The sequence below is a fragment of the Callorhinus ursinus genome, unplaced genomic scaffold (genome assembly GCF_003265705.2).
Source record: "Callorhinus ursinus isolate GAN/ISIS: 27379988/994484 unplaced genomic scaffold, GSC_fseal_2.0 scaffold2593, whole genome shotgun sequence".
Classification (NCBI taxonomy): domain Eukaryota; kingdom Metazoa; phylum Chordata; class Mammalia; order Carnivora; family Otariidae; genus Callorhinus; species Callorhinus ursinus.
This window is the reverse complement of record NW_027399647.1, coordinates 1-7,302: the sequence shown is the minus strand read 5'-3', so window position 1 is coordinate 7,302 and position 7,302 is coordinate 1. Positions and strand designations below refer to the sequence as shown.

General features: G+C 43.0%; 1 long non-coding RNA gene across 1 annotated transcript; it reads right to left on the bottom strand.

The window, feature by feature from the left end:
- Positions 1-1,406: 1,406 nt before the first annotated feature.
- On the bottom strand, positions 1,407-5,423 carry LOC141372205 (uncharacterized). The gene is made up of 2 exons (XR_012377498.1): positions 5,232-5,423; positions 1,407-1,627 (listed from the first exon to the last, which is right to left on the bottom strand). It is a non-coding gene; the product is annotated as an uncharacterized lncRNA (long non-coding RNA).
- Positions 5,424-7,302: the final 1,879 nt, after the last annotated feature.

Here is a 7,302-nt window from a genome sequence, read left to right as displayed (position 1 = left end):
TGCATTCCCGTGATATTTCAGGGCCCGCATTTGTGTTTGGCCCCCATTTGTTGGCTTTATGATTCTGTCAGCATGAAGAAATCACCCCGTGGACTGTGTTTAATTTTTAATGCTGTGCTTCTCAAGCTGGGTCTGTCCGCAGAGGTGTTCTTGGATGCCCTACCTTTCAAGTTAGGAAAACAGTGCTTGAGGCTCCAGTCAAATTCTAACCCAAAGGTTTTGAAGCCTTAATGATTAATGAGGTCTATACCCTTTCTAATGACCATATGCAAATCAAATGTTTAAGAGAATAGTTGAAGAAAAGGGGAAAATGACAATGTTCATTCAGATAAGATTTGGCCTACTGGTTAAAAAAATATGGGTAACTAATTATTGAAGAAGAGTAATGTTGCCAGCAACAATAATCATATTGAGTGTTTATTGCATGATACAAACTTTGAAGTATCAGGTTTTTCAGTTGAAATCCAGTTGAGCCTCCTATTGGCAAACTAGGGGCCTGAAGCACAGAGAAGTGCAGTAACCACCCAGCTCCAAAGCCGAAGGGGCAGGAGACAACCTCAGGCTCCCCCAGAATCTGACTCTAAAGTGGGTTAGCCCAGTGATGTGTATTAAGGAGGGCACGTATTACATGGAGCACTGGGTATTATACGAAAACAATGAATCATGGAACACTACATCAAAATCTAATGATGTACTGTGTGGTGACTAACATAACATCAAAAAAAAAAAAAAAAAGCCCATGTCTCCCCCTCCGGGCCATTTCTTTGCGTATTTGTGCTAGAACATCTTTAATGCATGAAGGTTTGGGTCATTTTCAGTTTTTACAGGAGCAGGAAGATCTGTGGCATTTGTTGGGGACTTGACTATTTTAAAATGTAGATTTTATTATTATTCAAATATGGTGAAGCCAGCAGATCAGATGACTGCCATTGAAAAGATGTGTGTCACTCACAGTTCCCAAGAGGAGAGGCCAGGCCAGGCCATGCAGGGCCATATGGGAAGCAATGGGGTCCCTCAGGAGGCAGAACATCAGGCAAGGATGTGGGCAAGAGCCTTATTGTGGTTTCCATGGGAAGGAACAGGTGACGCAGAGTAAGCAGGCATAGGATTGGCTAGCTTCAATAATTTTGGTGGGCTCTGGGGTGTAGGGGCTGTCTCTAATTGTCTGGTTCTTGACCCCAGGGGCATCTGTGTAAGGGGATAGTGGCCCAGAGTGTGAGAGCCCAGGAAAGGAGGTGGTTGGGAATGGCTGTGTATTGGTTGGCTTACATATGGAAAGTGTGCTTGCAGGTGAATCATCTACTATCTCTAGGAATTGGCCAGCCCTGTGAGGGACAGTCTCTCCAGGTTGGCAAGGCCCCAGGAGTCAAGAGTGTCAGAATACAAAGAAATGCTAAGACAGTGACCTGGAAGATCCAGGCTGACAAGACATCCAGGAGCTGCTTCCTGATCTGCAGAGTCACGTTTTGGGAGCAGTGTCCTGTCCTTCGTTAAGAGAAGACAGTAAGTCCTTCAAGAATGGTCATCTAGAGATAATGCAAAAGTGTGTGTGCAGCTTGTAGAGACGGCCCCGTTCATCAGAGCTGCAACCGCAAGTCTTGAGATGTTGATTTGGGAATACAGGACACTGGGAAAAGAAGCAATTGTGACACTTAGTGACCGTAAGTGATCATGATTATGCTTCTTGGTAATGAGGCAGAGATGATAAGAAATTTCAAAAAGTTTCAAATGCATATTACTTTTGATTTTTTCTACTAATGTTGTTAAGTTTCCTACTGTTGATAACCAGAATGATGAGCTAGACCTTAGACCAGCCCCTTCTCCCCAGGCCTCCAGATAGTCAACAAGAACAGAGAGGGCAGTACCCACAGAATGGGGCGCTACCTTTCCCCCACTGCACACGGCACCAGGTGCAGTCCCTCGGGCCCCACGTCCAGGGTCTCACTCCACCAGGGCCCCACCCTGTCCACCTGCTTTTGGGTAACTAGTCCCTCAGCTGGGCTTCCAACTGCCCTCCTATCCCAGCTGGGAATCTGGGAGTCCTGGGGCTCGAGGATGTAAGGGCATGGAGATGTTTGGGTGCAGAGAGGAGAAGTTTGGTGTTCCAAGAAGGGGTGCTAAGGACTAGCACTGAAGGCAGAAGGCAAAGAGAAGATAGACTTGCCAACCGGCAGCATAGGTCTGCCCCTGCAGGAGGCCCAGTAAGCGAGGGCCAGTCTCTAAATCCAGAGACTCAAGGAGTGAATCTGCAGAGCCTGTATGAGGTTCTCTCTCCCTTAATGGGTGGGGAATGTCCAAGTGGGGAGCATGGAGGTGAACAGTTTTTATTCCCTGGGGCACATCAGGCCACATGAGGAAGTCTCCAAATACAGGATCTCACTTAGTCCTCAGATAACCCAGTGAAGGCTTCCCAGATCTTGGGTACAAACACTTCCCATCTATTCATTTTCTTTCCTGACTAAAAATGAATTCGCCCTTCAAGGGCCATCTTGTCTGAAAGTCCAACATCTCCCTCTTGAGGCTGTCTCCTCTGCAAATTGCTCAGGAGCCTGGTGAGGTTGACCTGATCCAAATGGACCAAACTTAATCAAACCCCACACATGAAGCTGGGCTTGGATTGGTGCCAGCAGTCACATGGCTTGGGTTCACCGCTGGTTCCATCCACCTGAAAGGCTCTGCGGGGCAACCACTGACCAGATCATTGTGTATCTTCCAGGGTGGATGATGTGCCTCAGAGCTAAGCTCTGCTAATGGGACACCATGATTAGACCCAGAGGGTTTCAGCCTTTAGTGCTCAGCCCACTGGGATAATAAGTCTGTTATCCCTCTCTCCTATGGTGGCACCCCAATTGCTCCCTGGGAGCCCAGGGCTTTAAAACCCAAAGACTGACTTGACTCCTTTGCCCAGAAAGTAGAGCTGGCCTCTGCCTACCCATAGGCACCTCCATCCCTCTCTTGAACTTCTTCAATGTCTCATTTACTTTACTCACTGTAGGGAAGGCAAGGGGACATTCTCGTATCAGTCTTGCTAGAACTGAGAAAGAAAGAGAAAAACCAGAGGGCATTGTCTTGCACCTGCCTTCTGAATGGTGCTGCCATTTCTCACCCAGCCCCTCTGCTTTCTCTTCCCAGCACAAACATCTGTGAGTAGAATTTTAGGCCCAAAGTCAAACTCACCTTGCTCCACATATACACCCTAACCTCTCAGCTGCCTGTTCTCTGGTACTTAAATCCACTTTTAACTGGAGATAATGTCTTTCTTTCCAATATTTTACTTGATAATTACAACTTTATGATTGGCTGGTAGAAATGACGTTTCTTTTTTTTATGTGATGTTAATCACCATACATTACATCATTAGTTTTTGCTATAGTGTTCCATGATTCATTGTTTACGTATAACACCCAGTGCTCCATGCAGAACATGCCCTCTTTAATACCCATCACCAGGCTAACCCATCCCCCCACATCCCTCCCCTCTAGAACCCTCAGTTTGTTTTTCAGAGTCCATCATCTCTCCTGGTTCGAGAAATGACATGTTTCACTCCGAATTCCTAGATTCATTCTGCAGTTCTTTGTCAAGTCAGAACGTGTGATGGTCTCGATGAAGGTTTGGCAAATCATAGCCCATGGGCCAGATCCAGGCAGCTGCTGGTTTTGTGTGACTCACAAGCATCCATAAAAGACTTACTGGAACACATCCATGCTCATTCATTCACGTGTTTTCTGTGGCTTTCTTGCTATAATAGCAGAACTGAGAAGTTGCAACAGATAATGTGTGGTCCACAAAGCCTGAAATATTTACTATCTGGCCCTTCACAGGAAATGTTTGCTAACCCCCAGTCTAGACGATGAGAGGATAGGTTTCTGGCTCCAACATTTGCTAGTTGGGGTGACACTGAGCTAGTCACTTGATCTCTTTGCCTCTCAGTTGCCACATCTATAAACTGGGCGTAATCATAACGACCTCAGGGATGTATGAGAGAAAGGAATCAATACTTGGAAAGTGCTCAGCAGTGTTTTGTACCTAGAAAGTGCACCATTTAGTAGTTATTGGCATGCAAATAATCCAGCAATGGGGATCTTAAGGAAAAAATGGTTGACTTTGGATAAACCTCTCGAAACTTTCAGTTCTCAGACTTCCTGGTTGCATCATGTGTATACGAATAGAGTCTATGCTTTGAAGTTTATCCAGCTCATGTCCATACACATATCTTGCATGTATAAGAGAGGGAACAATGCCTTTAACCTTGAGCGAGATGATATGTTTCTGAGCATCTGAGTTGTTGGCCAATGCTACACCAAGCACAAGGTTTGACATCCGCTTCGGTAATGTCACAAAATGTGGCATGTGACAGAGGGACAAGAAATATTATTTAGATAAGAATTAAGAAGTCAGGAGAGTCCAAGATAAAAGAAGCAATTAAAATGCAATTTTCAGGGGCGCCTGGGTGGCTCAGTCGTTAAGTGACTGCCTTTGGCTCAGGTTATGATCCCAGGGTCCTGGGTTCAAGCCCCGCCTCAGGCTCCCTGCTCTGCGGGAAGCCTGCTTCTCTCTCTCCCACTCCCCCTGCTGGTGTTCCCTCTCTCGCTGTGTCTCTCCCTGTCAAATAAATAAAATCTTTAAATAAAATAAAATAAAATAAAATGCAATTTTCAGATGAGCTCGAATGCAGTCTGTCTCTTACTCCTTATTGTGGGCTAGATCCGGTCTTTCTTATTTGAGGGGGTCAAACATCAGTTCTCATAAACAAAAGTGCTACAGCTTGGAAAAAATCATACGCCTTACCTAATTTTAAGCCACATTTTGTGGTTCCTGTATTTCCATTTTTCGAAGCAGTAAATAGCAGACCATCGCTATTTATAAAAACTTTCATTTGATGCATCAGCTACAAAAGAATTGATAAGGAGGAATTAAAGCTCCTTTGTGTTCTTGCCATTAGACAGCAGAGCTAAAGAACAGGGCACCTTCACTCTCTCCTTACCTCTTTCCTCAAGTGTGGCACATGGGTCTCATGGTTTCACAGGGAGACAGTGTGTGTTATGATCATACTGACTGGGAACCAGAAGACCTGAGCTCTGATGTTGGCTTTGTCATGTAAACTTGGACTATTGACTCAACCCCTCTAGGTCCTATATTCCTGTGATGGTTCATTTTATGTGTCAGTTTAGAAGGCTCTTTCGTATGAGATTAACATTTAAATTGATGAACTTAGGCTAAAGCAGACTGACCTCCATAGTGTGGGTGGGCCTTATCCAAACAGTTGAGGGCCTGACTAGAACAAAAAGAGCAGCTTTTCTGAGCAAGAGAAAATTCTACAGAAGGCTGCTTTTGGACTTCATCTGCATGATTGTCTCTCCTGTGTCTGCACACTGCAGTTTTAGACTTCTCAGCCTCCATAACTGTGTGAGGCAATTTCTTCTAATAAAACTTTCTCTCTCTCTCTTCTTTTTTTGTCAATTTCTTTTCTTTTTCTTTCTTTCTTTCTTTCTTTCTTTCTTTCTTTCTTTCTTTCTTTCTTTCTTTCTTTCTTTCTTTCTTCCTTTCTCTCTTTCTTCTTTTTTTTTCTTCTTCTTTCCCAGAGAGAGAGAGAGAGAGAGAGAGAGAGAGACTGACTAATACATTAGTTCCATTCATAAAATAAGACTTTAGTACAGTCCCTGATAACTCTATGGTAAGAGGACCCCATGGACCTCTGGGTTGACTGTCATATATAAATATGCTTCTCCCCAAACAGATGACTTCACTTTGCTTTCTTGCACAAACTAAAGGCCTTCTCATCATTTGTGTGATTGAGAGCATAGGTGCTGAGGCCTGACTCCACAGGTTCAAATCTAAGCTCTGCCACTTGGTGGATTTTGACCATGGGAAAACTACTTAACTACTCTAGGCCTCAGTTTCCTCATCTGTAAACGGGAGATAATAAAATACCTACCTCATAGGGTTATTGTGAGAATTAATGAGTTAATAAATGTAACATGTTTAACAAGGTATCTGGCACTCAGATGGGGTAGATCTAGTTACACTGCAGTGATGAATATATTGTTTATGCTTAGACATTATTGGCTGGAAATTCTTAAGTAGTCAAGTAGAGCCTTAAGGAAGCAGGGGGAAAAAATGGACGATGTGCCTAGAGTGGGAGAAATAATACTTTGAGAACAGAATTAATAACTTTCACAGTTATTCCTATTATGTATTTATATATAATTATGTATATATATATTTAATTAACACTATGTATTATGTGGCCAACTTCACTTTGCTTCTTTGTTTAAGGCAAAGGACGTTTTTCAACAATTCTTTTTGCAGGAAATATCTTCTCTGCCTTGCTTAGTGGAGATAACATGGTACAGCTCCTCCAATAGTTACAGCCCTGAGCAGTGAGATCATCAGTATCCGTGTAAATAGATACAGTTTAGCATCTTGGGCTGATATCAAGGAGCTTTTATATGGAAGCAATTACACCCTTGGTGGTGGTGGGGAATAGTTAAAAATGCAAATATATCATTATTTACTAGCTCTTGGAAGTCATGCCTCTTGCATTCCTTTCTGAACTTCTTGCTTAATGCCTTTCAAATCTCCCCTGCTATTTTTGGCTTCTCAGAAATAATTCTGCCAAGGCAGAAAATTGGCAGTCAAATAAGTTTCATTGGCCTTTAGATCATTTTATTTCTTAACTTGTATTTTTCCATTGCTCTCTGTTCTTCGCTGACTTTCCATTGCCCATTATTTCACACATATAGCATGTAGCATTGATCTTGACACATGATATGCATTTGCTTATCAAAGGTTGATCCAAATGTTGATCACATTTCCTTGGCAGGTGGACTCCTGCCAAGGAAATGTGGGCCATTTCTTTAAATTTAAGGATGTTATATATTGATGTGCTATATGCTATTATAAATAACTTTTTAAAACCTATGCATAGAGAAAATGCTTATGAGGAACATTTAAGTGGATTTTCTTCATTTTCAGCTGAATCCCTATTAAGAGTTTAGGTATATGTCAGGAAAGTGGTCTGTGTCCTCAATAACTTTGTAATTTTGCAAGTTTCTTTTTGATTTCACCAGGGTCTTATGATTGTGGCTAGCTAATAGAGAGAATATCCTGAGGAAATCAGCTAACTGTGCCTCTTGGAAAGCTCAAGTTCTCTGAACAGAGGAGCAAGGCCATCCAATTATGCATTCAACCACTTTTTATAGAATGTCCACCAAGTGCTAGGTACAAATCTAAGCAATGGGTACAGTGGTGAACTAGCTGACCAAGCCCTCTTAGAGCAAACATTCTAGTGGAGGGCATAGA